The sequence below is a fragment of the Acartia tonsa genome, chromosome 5, assembly GCF_053477335.1.
Source record: "Acartia tonsa isolate MP-2025a chromosome 5, ASM5347733v1, whole genome shotgun sequence".
NCBI classification, from domain to species: Eukaryota; Metazoa; Arthropoda; class Copepoda; order Calanoida; family Acartiidae; genus Acartia; species Acartia tonsa.
Window position 1 is genome coordinate 2,953,252 of NC_137264.1, and position 12,546 is coordinate 2,965,797.

General features: G+C 34.7%; 1 long non-coding RNA gene across 1 annotated transcript; it reads left to right on the plus strand.

Annotated features, from left to right (window-relative positions):
- The first annotated feature begins 11,574 nt into the window (after positions 1–11,574).
- On the plus strand, positions 11,575–12,546 carry LOC145318543 (uncharacterized). Its single transcript, XR_013879379.1, has 2 exons — positions 11,575–11,638; positions 12,466–12,546. It is a non-coding gene; the product is annotated as an uncharacterized LOC145318543 (long non-coding RNA).

Here is a 12,546-nt window from a genome sequence, read left to right on the forward strand (position 1 = left end):
CCCCACCCTGCAATGACCGAAGGGAAGGGAGCTAGAAAGCATCTTCATAAAAAAAATACAGAAGATAATTTAACCTTCCCCAACCCCCCACCACAATACATTTTTTATGGGTGGAAGGCGATGTCATAAAATCTCAGCAGGAAGAATGAAAAACCCCATTAAAAAAATTTTTGGGGGGGTGGAGATAAAAACACTCATTTTGGAAATAATTTACCAAAAATTAACCTAATATGTAAAACTGATTTTAAATATTTCTTTATTGTATGACAACAAGGATGACAACATCTTTAAGTAGCAAAGCACAAAAAAACATCCGACCTCCATGAATTTTTAATAGTTAATTATACTCCATAATGATGAGATTGTTAACATTAAGTTTTAGCCTTCTATCTTTAACCCTTTACAGTCGGGCCCCTTGCCGCACCTTAATCGGTCGGGGGGGGGGGGGGGGGGGCGTAATTTTCTTATTTTTGAAGCTAGAAGAAAAATTTTTTCCCAGAAAATGTTTTTTTTATGTAAATTTTACATTAGAAATATCAAAATATAAATTTCAGCGGCCGCAGCTGTACTTGGCAGCAGCCAGCAGCCGCAGTCGGCGGTCGGCGGGAAAACGGCGGCGGATCTTCATGAAATTTTATTACGTTATGTAGACATTTAAGAAAAGCTTAAGTTTAAAATTTGAAGTCTCTAAGTCAAAAATTGCGGCCACAGGAGCCTTTTAAAGATTTCTGGAGACCTGGAGGATCAGGACCTGCAGGATCATACCTGGAACCTGAAAGTGACTTGAACACCTGTATTTCATATAAGGATGTACTATTAGAGGATTTTTTAGTATTTTGGTATGATAAAATGCTTTGTTTTAGTCAAAAAAATATTTTTGCTCTTTACCTGGATGACCCTGCCAGGTTTGCTGGCATCCTGTGCCCGCCAGGATGGAGATATTCAAAAAATTCCAACTCTCAGTTATGTGTCATACCCATACTTAAAAAGTCAAGCAGTTTGGGCTCTTTATCTTTCACACACAGAAAATGAGATAGAAAAAACCGGATGGGGGGGGCGTTCAACGCCCCCCCCCCCCCCCCGACTGTTAAGGGTTAATTGCAGTTGAAAAAATCACATTTCCCCTTTAGCATTACGTACTGACAGCCATAGTGGATTATAGAGAAGCTAAAAAGTTATATCAACATATCCTACCCTCTTTAAATGGCACTTTAAAACTCTGTTAATTTTTGATTAAGTGGTGTTTCCAAGGATTTATAAGGGCGGTGTGTGAAGCGCACCTAAAAATATTTACTCCCCCTTTGAACTAAAATCAATTAAAGACAACAAGAGTGGCGTATTTTATCAGGTTAGGAATATAGAGTGTAGTTAGTTTTAAGGGTTTTTAATGAAAATTCAAAATTTACATAAAAAAACATGTTTTTTGTAAAGGTATGTACACAAAAAAAATGATAAACTTATCCTGAAAATAATATGACATCATATATATAGTTATACAGATAGACATACAGTGTTGAGAAAAAGGCTTAGATAAATATCAATGCTATTTATAGAAATAAAAACAAAATATACAATATGATAAAAAGCAGAAACCATTTGGAAGGGCGCGAAGCGCAAATTTTTTTCTTCAAATATGCAGGGAGGGAGGGGTTTTTGGGCTATTTATTACACTAGTCCCCAATATTTCATATAAAATTTTCTTATTCGTTGGCTCAACAACTTTGGGGACTTATGTACATACCCTTACAAAAAAACATGTTTTTTTATGGAATTTTGATTGGTTGGTTAATTAAGTCGAGTTTCCATACATTTCATCCACTAATTGTAATCTATATAAGGGGTAATTTTGTGTATCATCATTGGGGATGTACAAAATTTCTTTGGTAAAAAGTTTATATTATACAAAATAAAATACTTCCTATTACCTGGCTTGTTATGTTCAGTGAAAAAAGATTATAACCTAATTTCTACACTAATTAGAAAATTTGGTAAGGTTAAATGAATAGTAACTGTCTGATTGGCGCGAAGCGCCAAAATTTTTTTTTTTGGTATTTCTTGATCTTTTTTTTGGAAACTGGGATAGTTTTGCTTTTTGTAGGGTAGGGGGCAAAAAGGGGCATTTTTGTTGACCAGGGGGGGGCAAAATGGGGCATTTTTCAACATTTAGGGGGGGGCAGGGGGGGCGATGGCTAGGGGGGGGCAGGGGGGGGCGTTTTGGTCGCTAGGGGGGGGCGATTGCCCCAAACGCCCCCTTCGGTTCGCACGCCACTGCTTTGTTGTCCAACGGAATCAATGTACAAAAAATTAGATCACATAAAAATTTGTTGTTAAAAAAGTAGAAAAATCAACATGAACGTACGGACTTTCTGGTAATGATTATAGAGTTGCTACGCTTTCTAAATCGTACCTAACTAAGACAGGAATCACCATGCAAAGTTTGAAATCGATAGGACAATTCTAACATGCCTAAATTAACGAATAAAAGCTGCCTCGGACGGACATACGGACGGACGGACCAACTGTAATTATAGAAAAGCTTCGCTTTTAAAAAAGAAAATTGAGAACTGGATACGCCATAAGATCTTATTCTAGTGTTTCTCTAAACCAAATCTCTTAATGACGTGCGGCATAACGTCCTACAATTCGACAACAAACCATTTGATAGAACTACAAGCACTGTTGTCTGAAAGTCTTAACTGTGCATGTTAATGGCAGCCTGTTTAGGGCCAAGGCATACCCCTTTTCTAATTACAAGACAACGCAACAGTAAGAAAACTGAGCTTGGTCAAGATTCGAACCCGCTACCTACCCAACAACGAGCAGATGCGCCACGTTTTTCGCCACAGACACTGGTAATATTTCTTATATTATTCTTGCTGCGCCACTTATGAACATTTTTGTTGTTTGATAAGAAAAGCGTCTACTCAGTTTTTCCCATGAAAATTTTATATTTTTGCCAACAATTTTGCAAAGCAGCAGAGGCCCTAACCCTAAAAAGTATCCACACAATTACATTTTAGCAGCGTAGCTACTCTGCAATGATTTTATGATTGTATGTCCGTCCAGAATTTACTTTAAATCTGAATCAAACTTAAGATTTTTTGCCCAAAAATAGTTTAAAAGTACAATACATTGAATATCTTCATGTATTAATGGAAAATTTAATGTTAAATCAATTGAAACTACTAGTGGCTATTCTCTAGCATCAAGGGGCTCTGATTTATAAAATGGAAAAGCATAGAATCATTCCAAAATATAAGTCTACAAATAAGACAGCCTAAAACCATCACGGGACATATAATTGAAGCTTACATAAAATGAAGAACTCGATCGATTCAGTGGTTATCGAAATCTTAAGCTACAGACAGACAAAAAACCTTACTGCTTTATATAATGGGATAAAATGTTACTAATACGAGGTTAAATTTGAATTATAGAAGCCTGGCAGATATTGTTTTGTATTAGCTAATTCTTTCCTGTGTATGTTTGTATTGTATACTAGCGGCTACGCCCCCTAGAGGCCTCTAGGGGCACTTGAGGAGAGAGTCGAATTTAATAATTCAATTTCTTTTTTTAGATTTTATTAAAAGAAAAAGTAAAAAAAAATTTAGTGGGGGGCACAAAGTTTTTTTTTGGGGGGGTGCCCCCCCCCCTTATTTTTAATTTTAGTTAAAAAATTAAAAAAAAAAAATTTTCGGGGGGGATTTTAAATTTTTTTAGGGGGTTGGGGGTGTCACACCCCCCAAGAAAATAGTTATAAACCTTCCCGGGAACTATGAGAAGCTACCCTGTTAAGGAGAAGCCGATCGGTTCAGCGGTTAGCGAGATCCTTCGGTACAAACATACAAACACACAAACACACATACACACAAACATCCTGTTACGTTATTATAAGGACTAGCGGCTACGCCCCTAGAGGCCTCTAGTGGCACTTTAAATGTTTTTATTTGTTAAAGTTAATTTTTTATGTACGATACCACCTTATTTGACGTTGAAGTCTCCCCTAAATTTAAATTTTTTTTGATTTTTTTGTCATTTCTCTTGGGAGGGTGGTGGTACCCTCCCCCAAAATAGTTATAAACCTTCCCGGGACTTATGAGAAGCTACCCTGTTAAGGAGAACCCGATCGGTTCAGCGGTTAGCGAGATCCTTCGGTACAGACACACAGACAGACACACAGACACACAAACATCCTGTTACTTTAGTATAAGGATTATAAGGATGTCTCTTAATGTTTTAATATATCACTATTTCCCTATCTTGTTAATTCGCATCTCCTTTCTCTAACTCTAGGATTCTTCTAAAATTTTCGTTACTATTGGATGTTATCGTCCTCGTTATTGTTAACATTGAATGTACAAAATTACCTAGAATACTAAATATTAGAGTAACGCGCACGGTCAAATTTTCAAGATCCAATTTTTTGTACAAAAAAATGTTTCAAAGATCAAAGAGGGGGCCTAATCCTTAAAAGCATAAAATAGTAGAATTTCCATTTGATAAATATTTATCTTTAATTCCCACAAAACATATGTAGAAAAATAAAAACTTTTAAATAGGAAAGATGTTTTTCTCCAAAAAGGATAAGTTGTATATTCCCTTATTTAAACGCCTAAAACATGTCTTTGACAAATAATTAACTTGAAGTACATATTACAAACAAACATCCTGTTACTTTAGTATTTCTTAAATCTTAATTATGCCGCTACAAAATTGGCTAGTTTATTTAATTAATCCATTCATTGGTAAGAAAGTTCTTTATCGCATATTTTTAAATAACCACCACGAATTTTATAATGTATAAGTATCGAACTCTGCTATACAATTTTTGGGGCACATGTCTACCATGCCAAATTTTGGCAAATTTTTTGCTTGTAGTTCTAACTGGATACACTTAAGTTTGTATGGTTCAATTTTTAGTAGCGCAACAATTTTTAATTAGAATTTGTCTGTAAGTAGATCGAAGAACAATTACAGTTACAATTAGGTATAATTGTAATCTTATTTATTGATACATTTAAAAAATCCAAAAGTTTTCAGGTAAAATTAAGTTGGATGGATACACCACCCTTAACCCCTTTGATAAGGGTCGACATTCCCCTGATACACTTCCCTAAAACAGTCAAGGGGGATGTCAAAGAAAAAAAACCACAGCCCCCCCCCCTTAAATTTAGGGGTTCTATTAAAAAAACTGGCGTGCTTCGTCCGTTCAGGATGTCTTTTATGACTTTTGACATCTAAAGGGGTGTATCCACACCCCTATCAACAAAAATACACCCCTCTTATAGTCTGTAATACACCCCCTCCGATTTTGGTTTAAGGGGTTGAGAAAAATCGTAAGGGGGGTGCAAAACCTTCTAAACGCCACAGAGATCTTAATATTTAAATATAAATAAAAGAATAAAACTATCCGTGATCTTAACCGACAAACAAGAAACTTTACTTCTTTACACAGTCAGTTGTTTGTCAGTCTTAATAAAATCTAAAACTAAACTTGAAAGAAGTAGATTTAAAGAGAACAAGGATGACACCATCCATAAAAGCGAATTTATTGAAAACTGCTTAAATACAGGATATTGTTTAAATACATGCTCATATTTTTAGGACTTGATTATAGAGATGCTTCTCTTATAATATTGTATTTTGTTGTTATAGGATTCAGTATTCCAAAAATCAGAACAATCGGATAATCTTATCACATAAAAATTAGTTGTTAAAAAGGTTGAAAATAAACATGTTAATAATGGACGTACGGACATTCTAGTAACAATTATAGAGCTGCTACGCTTTCTAAATTGTACCTAACTACTACACGAATCATCATGCAAAGTTTGGAATCGATAGAACAATTCTAACCTGTTTAAATTAACGAAAAGAGCTAACTGTCTGTGACGTACTGACGGACGAACCGACCCTAATTATAGAAAAGCATCGCTTTGAAAAAATAAATATTTCTTATTTTGTTTAGACTTCCTGTAAGAAAAGTGTGTCAATACGAAAACGCCAACAATAGATTTATTACCCTAGATGGGTTGTCAGACACAATAATCAGAGATCTAAAGGGATTATTGATGTACATATCCAATGTTTATTCACAAAATTACCCGTTCTGTAGATCACAATTAGTGGTTGAAACGTATGGATACTCAATTCAATAAACCAACCAATCCAAATTCAAATTAAAAGTAAACAAGTCCCCAAAGTTGTTAAGTCAACGAATAAGAAAACGATATTATAAAACTTTGGGGGCTATTGTAATAAACAGCCAGTTGTGACCTCTCGCTGCACAATAATACATCCAACGTAGACAAGGAATTTCTAGAAGACGAAGATTTTTGATAATTCCAATAATACGAGCGACGAAATTTTTAAACGGTATCATTTCTTGAAAACTAGCTTTATCCTTAGAAAGCAAACTATTTGTAGGACACTTATTATGTAAACATACTAGCGGATTCGCCCCTGCCTAAAATAGCCTAAAACCACCCAAGACATTTATGTAACCTTATAACCATTCCCGTCCATCAAATTACGAGATCTTTAGCTTAGACAAAAAAAAACTTTACTACTTTATTTTATAGGGTATAAATCAATAACTGCCCTTTCGTCCATAATGTGTAAATGTTCCAACCAATAAAATGGCCGGATTGATCCTACACTGTGTTCTTATTGGTTCAATTTACGGAATGATTATCTATATGTACTATATCTATTACTCTGACAAACCAACCACAAGATCAACTGAAATTCGATTACCTATTTCTTCCCTAATTTCCGAATTTGTACAGCAGATAACCCAAATATTGCAAAACATATTTTCAGCTACAACGGTCAAAGGGAAAAGCGATAAAATGTAAAAACGATCTATACATTATACATTCAAAATTTTAATTTTTCAAATTTAGATTTTTTTTGGAAGTTTGAAGCTTTTTTAGCTAGTAGTAAATATTGAGATAGGATGAGGAAACTATGTACACAATCGGAAACTCAAATTCAGCTGACCAACCAGAATGTTTGAAACGGATGTGGGGAACGGACATAATTATTTCTGTTTACCAAAATATTTAGAAAATATTTACGAAAATACTTGTAATAATTTTGGTTAGGTAAAAAAAATTGGGATCTACTGCAGTTCTCGGTAAAATATTGCTGGTAACGAATATTGCCAAAAATCTATGAATTTTAAAGGCTGCTAGCTGCCAAACGGCTGAACGTACAGATCATACCCGCACATTATTTTAAGCGGTATAAGAATGCCTACAAATAATCTGTAATAGCCAAGATCCAATGATGCACAGGGAAAGCTTCACTGAAGAAAAAAACGCGTAAAATAGGCCTTTTTCGCGCATTTTTCTGCACTGCGAGATAATTATGCATTATTGATTTATGGCTATTCTAGATAATTTGTAGGCCTTCTTATGCCGCTTAAAACAGTGTGCGGGCATGATCTGTACGTTCAGCCGTTTGGCAGCTAGCAGACTTTAAAATTCATAAATTTTTGGCAATATTCGTTACCAGCAATATTTTACCGTGAACTGCAGTAGATCCAAAAATTGTTTATTAATGGAGATTTTAATACCCCCCTGAAAAATCTCCTGTGAACGCGTTTTTTACATGGATTTTTATAGTTGTCCAAAACTTTTGCCATATTTATGAACAGTTTAGAAATAATTTGAAATTTTTTTTTACATTGAAGTGTTTTTAAGTTGATATTTTGGATTTACTGAAATTAGATTAATTAATCAGAATTCTTAATGAAAATGAAAACTTAATTCTGAGCTGGATCTTTAAATCATTTCAATGGTGCGCCAAATCGGGGTGAGCCAACTTTCCACCAATGAGAGCACAGCATTTTACGAAATGCCGCGCTGTGATTGGCTGAAATTCGGCGCAGCCCGATCTGGCTCACCACTAAAATTATTTAAAGATCCAGCTCAGGGATTTTAAGGAATAAGACAAAATGATGTGCGATAGATAAATATACACTCCCAATGAGGATAAACATTATTACCCCTTCTGCAGACCAATACTCTTGGACACTACATGTTATGAAGCTTTGGGTACCAGCGTGTTATTAAAGACCCAATGTTCCCTCCCTCCCTGAGTTCACAAAGACAATTTTAAAACTCTTCCTTGACGTGTTTATGTAAATCAGAATAGTTTTGCCCTTTTGCTACTCTGTATATGCATACTGTATAGGGACAGATATACGATTTAATTTTTTTTTGTTTGTTTTGAATTAATGGGCGATGATCTGATTAACCTTTCTAAAACTTCAATTATTCTGTTTCAACTTCTGCTTTAAAAGATTACTAGCTACTTAGCTCCTTGGCTATAGGGAAAGACGGCGGAGGTAAGGTAAAAAAAACTGCAACCCAGAACTATTATTAAATCTTCTCTGAAGAGTACAACACATTTGGAAAAGTAATTTTCTTAGATATTAAGATTTATTCAAAAATATTCATACTAACTTATTTATATTAGGCTCTAGGGGCTTTGCCTCAAGAGTTAATTTAAAAAAAATAAAAAATTAAGTGCTAATGGTGCTTCCCCATTAACAAAAAAAATGGAGGGGGATTATTTCGTTTTTGGGGAGGTTAGGGATGTCCCCCCCCCCCAGAAAAGAGCTTACAACCACCACATGACCAATAGGTATATACCCTGAAGAGTAGAATCCGATAGGTTCAGAGGTTACTGAGATCTTAAGGGAGAGACGGACAGACATCAGTCTACTGTGTTATAGACTACTTAGTATCATAGATAGAATTTTGTTAATTAAGAGTTATAATGCTGGGGAGGCAATATCATTTGAATTAAAGGGATAATCTAGAGAAGCCAAATCATCATCCGCTTGTTATGGGATCCGATACTCTAACACCCGCGGTATTAAGTTAAGTAACATCCAACAGACAACTAACCCTTTGATTTACGACCTTTGTCTGGAAGTTTGTTCATAAGTTGCGCCTGTTTTAGGGCCAAGGCATTCCCCACATGCCCACTATTAGATGCACAAAAACATGGCATCCTTTGAATGGATTGAAAGCGCTGATTGTTTATCTCTGTTCTTATAGCTGCTGGCTAATTTACAATTCTTCTTAACCAATTCTCCTCCGGAAATTCTTTCCTCAAGTACTGAGCAAAGTGTGTCTTCAATTCCGCAGATGTATGAGTTTAGCTCGTCATCAGAACTTCATATTATTACAACAGCACAAGCCGTCCATTCTGGAGAGTGTGGACATTGGACTGCAATTTATAATGGTGACCAAAGTTTCAAAGACGTTGGGTAATTCCTAAATCTTGAATGGTTGGATCCAATTTTCTCACCAATAATTCTAAACTACATAAAGGGATATTTTGTTTATCATAATTTAGGTTATGACTTAATTCATCGTCCATTGTCCAATTCCTTAAGATCACTGTCCCCTTCCTAATATTTTGATGGTTGCTGTTTATAATTAGGTGGAAATTATAGCACACTATTTGTAAGGTCTACTATGTCTATTGGAGAATCTTAAAGTAGTTCATTTACAATTGACAAAACAGTACATGTAGGTCTAATCAAGGCTAAAACTCTAATGGTATAGTATCAATTTAAATTGTTTTAGAAGTAGCCATAAATCTGTCCATATTAATAAGATAAAATGATAGCCTGATATCTAGTTGCCGAAAGTGTACGCAGTTTCCTGGGTGTTTCCTCATCCTAGCTCAATATTTACTACTAGCTACAAATCTTCAAACTTCCCTTTAAAAAATCAAAATTTGAATGTATAAACGATTTATACATTATACATTTGAATTTTTTAAATTTTGATTTTTTTTTTGAAGTTTGAAGCTTTTTTGGCTAGTAGTAAATATTGAGCTAGGATGAGGAAACACCCAGGAAACTGCGTACACTTTCGGCAACTAGATATCAGGCTATCGATAAAATTGATCATATTACTGTAATTATCAGGAATTAAAGTAACAGGATGTCTATTTTTCTGTGTATATACCAAAGGGTCTCGCTAGCGGCTGAACCGATAAGGTTCTCCTTTACAATATAGCTTCTTGTGGGTCCAGGGAAGGTTTAAAACTACCTATAATAGGGTATCACCAACCTCCCAAGAAAAATCAAACCCTGGAAAAAAATTGCCCCCCCCCCCTAAAAAATAAGGGGCAAACATTAAGACTTGGTTTGGGGGGAATAAGGGTATGTAAATTGATTAAACAATAATTAATTTTCCCTTCTTCCCTGGTGATTTTCATTAAATCAAGATTTCGATTGTTGACCTTAAATTTACGCGCCAAGAAACTAGGATTATTACAAGAATGGATGCAGAATATACGTGGATATTATGACAGGAGAAAAATTGTAGTCAATTTAGGCTGCAATATCCCCTTGCATTTAATGGTCGGGCCGTTTATATAGTAGAAGGGGAGGGGATCTGGTAAAGGAGGGGGATGGGGGAGATCGTTATTTTAGCCTGCTACAGTGATCACTTTATTACAGCAGAACATGAAAATCTGGTGTGCGATCCAAGTAATATTAAATCCATTATAACTAGAACATAAAAGTGTTATTATACTGTCCATTTGTCAGCCATGGCCACTTAGAAAATGCAAAAATCAAAAAACTCTTTGGGCGAACATTGTACATAGTCGTCCTAAGAATCACATTGGAATACATCCTATAAGTTTCTTGGGCTTGCCCAGTAGGTAAAAATATTCCTTTAAATTCCTAGAAGTTGGGGTATCGTTATCTATAAAAAATCTTTTTGCAAAAAAATATTAGCTATTGTATCATTTCAAAATTATATGTCAAATTGACTATTAAATTAACATGTTAAGATTGGTACATAAGAGCCCAGTTCACAAAAGCATTTTAGAGGTCGACCGAATTTTTCAGTAGGTCAACTGATTTGAGTACAACTGAAATATAACCCAACCGAAATATAATCTTATTTTTTGCTGCAATTACACAGTTTTTGTACATGAAAATGATTAGAGATTGTAATAATAACCCCATTTTTCTGATTTACCAGTACAATTATATTGTGTAACGAAAAAAAAGTTACTCTATACTTGGTCTCATTTTGCATATCTAATTTAAATCATTGGTTTATCTTTCTATCCCTGCTAGTGGTCAGTAGTGAGACGATGTTTATTTGAAAATTACTCAAAAGCTGTCTTTTAAAAACGTTCAATATTATTTCTTTTTACTTGTACTTTAAAGTTAAAATAATTTAGATAATTATTTAATTTCTTTGAGGTTTATAGCAAAAAATTATATTTAGCTAGCCATGCATCGCTTTGTATTTAAGAAAAATATTAGTCTCTGTTTGTATTTTATAATGATCAGCTGATATGATTTTAGTACGATACTTGTTTTTGTAAATAAAAAATGTGTTTATGACAAGGCCGGACAGTAATTCATTTAGTAATTAGCAAGAATATTTTTGTTTTTTTACCTTTTTATCATGTAGCTTTTATTTATAATTTAAAAGAAAGAAGCCCGCTATGTTTTGCCGATGTATCTTAGTCAAATAAATATGAAAAATTAGATTGAAGAGTAGGTATCATTCCGTGTTAAATTTCAGATTTAAAAAAAATGATTTTCATAAGAACTGAACAGCTCACTTCTCTCTATGATTTATTAAAGGTAATTATTTTATAACCCTTGGCCCAACTCCACGTCATACTTAAAGATGTTAAAACTTGTTCCTGTTGCTGCTATGTTAGGTCTGTGACATAAATAGTTAGATTAGATGGGATTTGGGAAGGCCTTGGCCCAAAATAGGTGCTACTTATCACCATGCTTAATTAGTACTTACAGATAAATAAATAGTGGCGTGCACAGTGTTGTGCCATGAGGGTGCACAAAGGAGGGGGTAGTTGACTTGCCCCCCCCCTCATTTTCAATTTTTGTTTGTAAAAGAAAGAAAATTGTGGGGAGGAAGGCCAGGTCAATTTTTGGTGGAGTTAAATATAAATTCAATGGTAAGTGTCCTACGTGACGGACAAAACAAGCTTTCTTCTTTGTTTTCTATCCTCTTATTGTATAACGTAATACGATTTTTTTTGTCTGAAGCTTAAGATTTAAGTAACTACTGAACCGATTGGGTTCTCTAGTTTATGCAAGCTTCACATAGGTCCTGTGAAGGTTTTAGGCTATGTTAATTTCCGATTTTACTTATGGAATGGGTTTAAGCTGTCTTTCTAGACCATTTCTGCCTTTTCGAATGCAGAGCCCCTAGATGCCAATAGTATCTTATAAAGCAGTATGTTTTTTTTGTATGTAGCGAAAATTCTCGCTATTTGCTGAACCTATATGGTTCTCCTTTGCAGTGAAGCTTCCTGTAGGTCAAGGGTAGTGCCCTTTGAGGCTTATTGTCCTTAGCTCCTCTTAAAATAAGTCACAATGTGAAAATGGACAAACATTTCGAATTATAGAGTACCTTTGCAACTAAAAAGTATTTACTATTTTAGAGGTTCCAGTTAGGCTAAGTAGGAGGAAATGAAACCAACGAGATGAAACTCTATGTTATACAATACAGCACACAAGAAAAA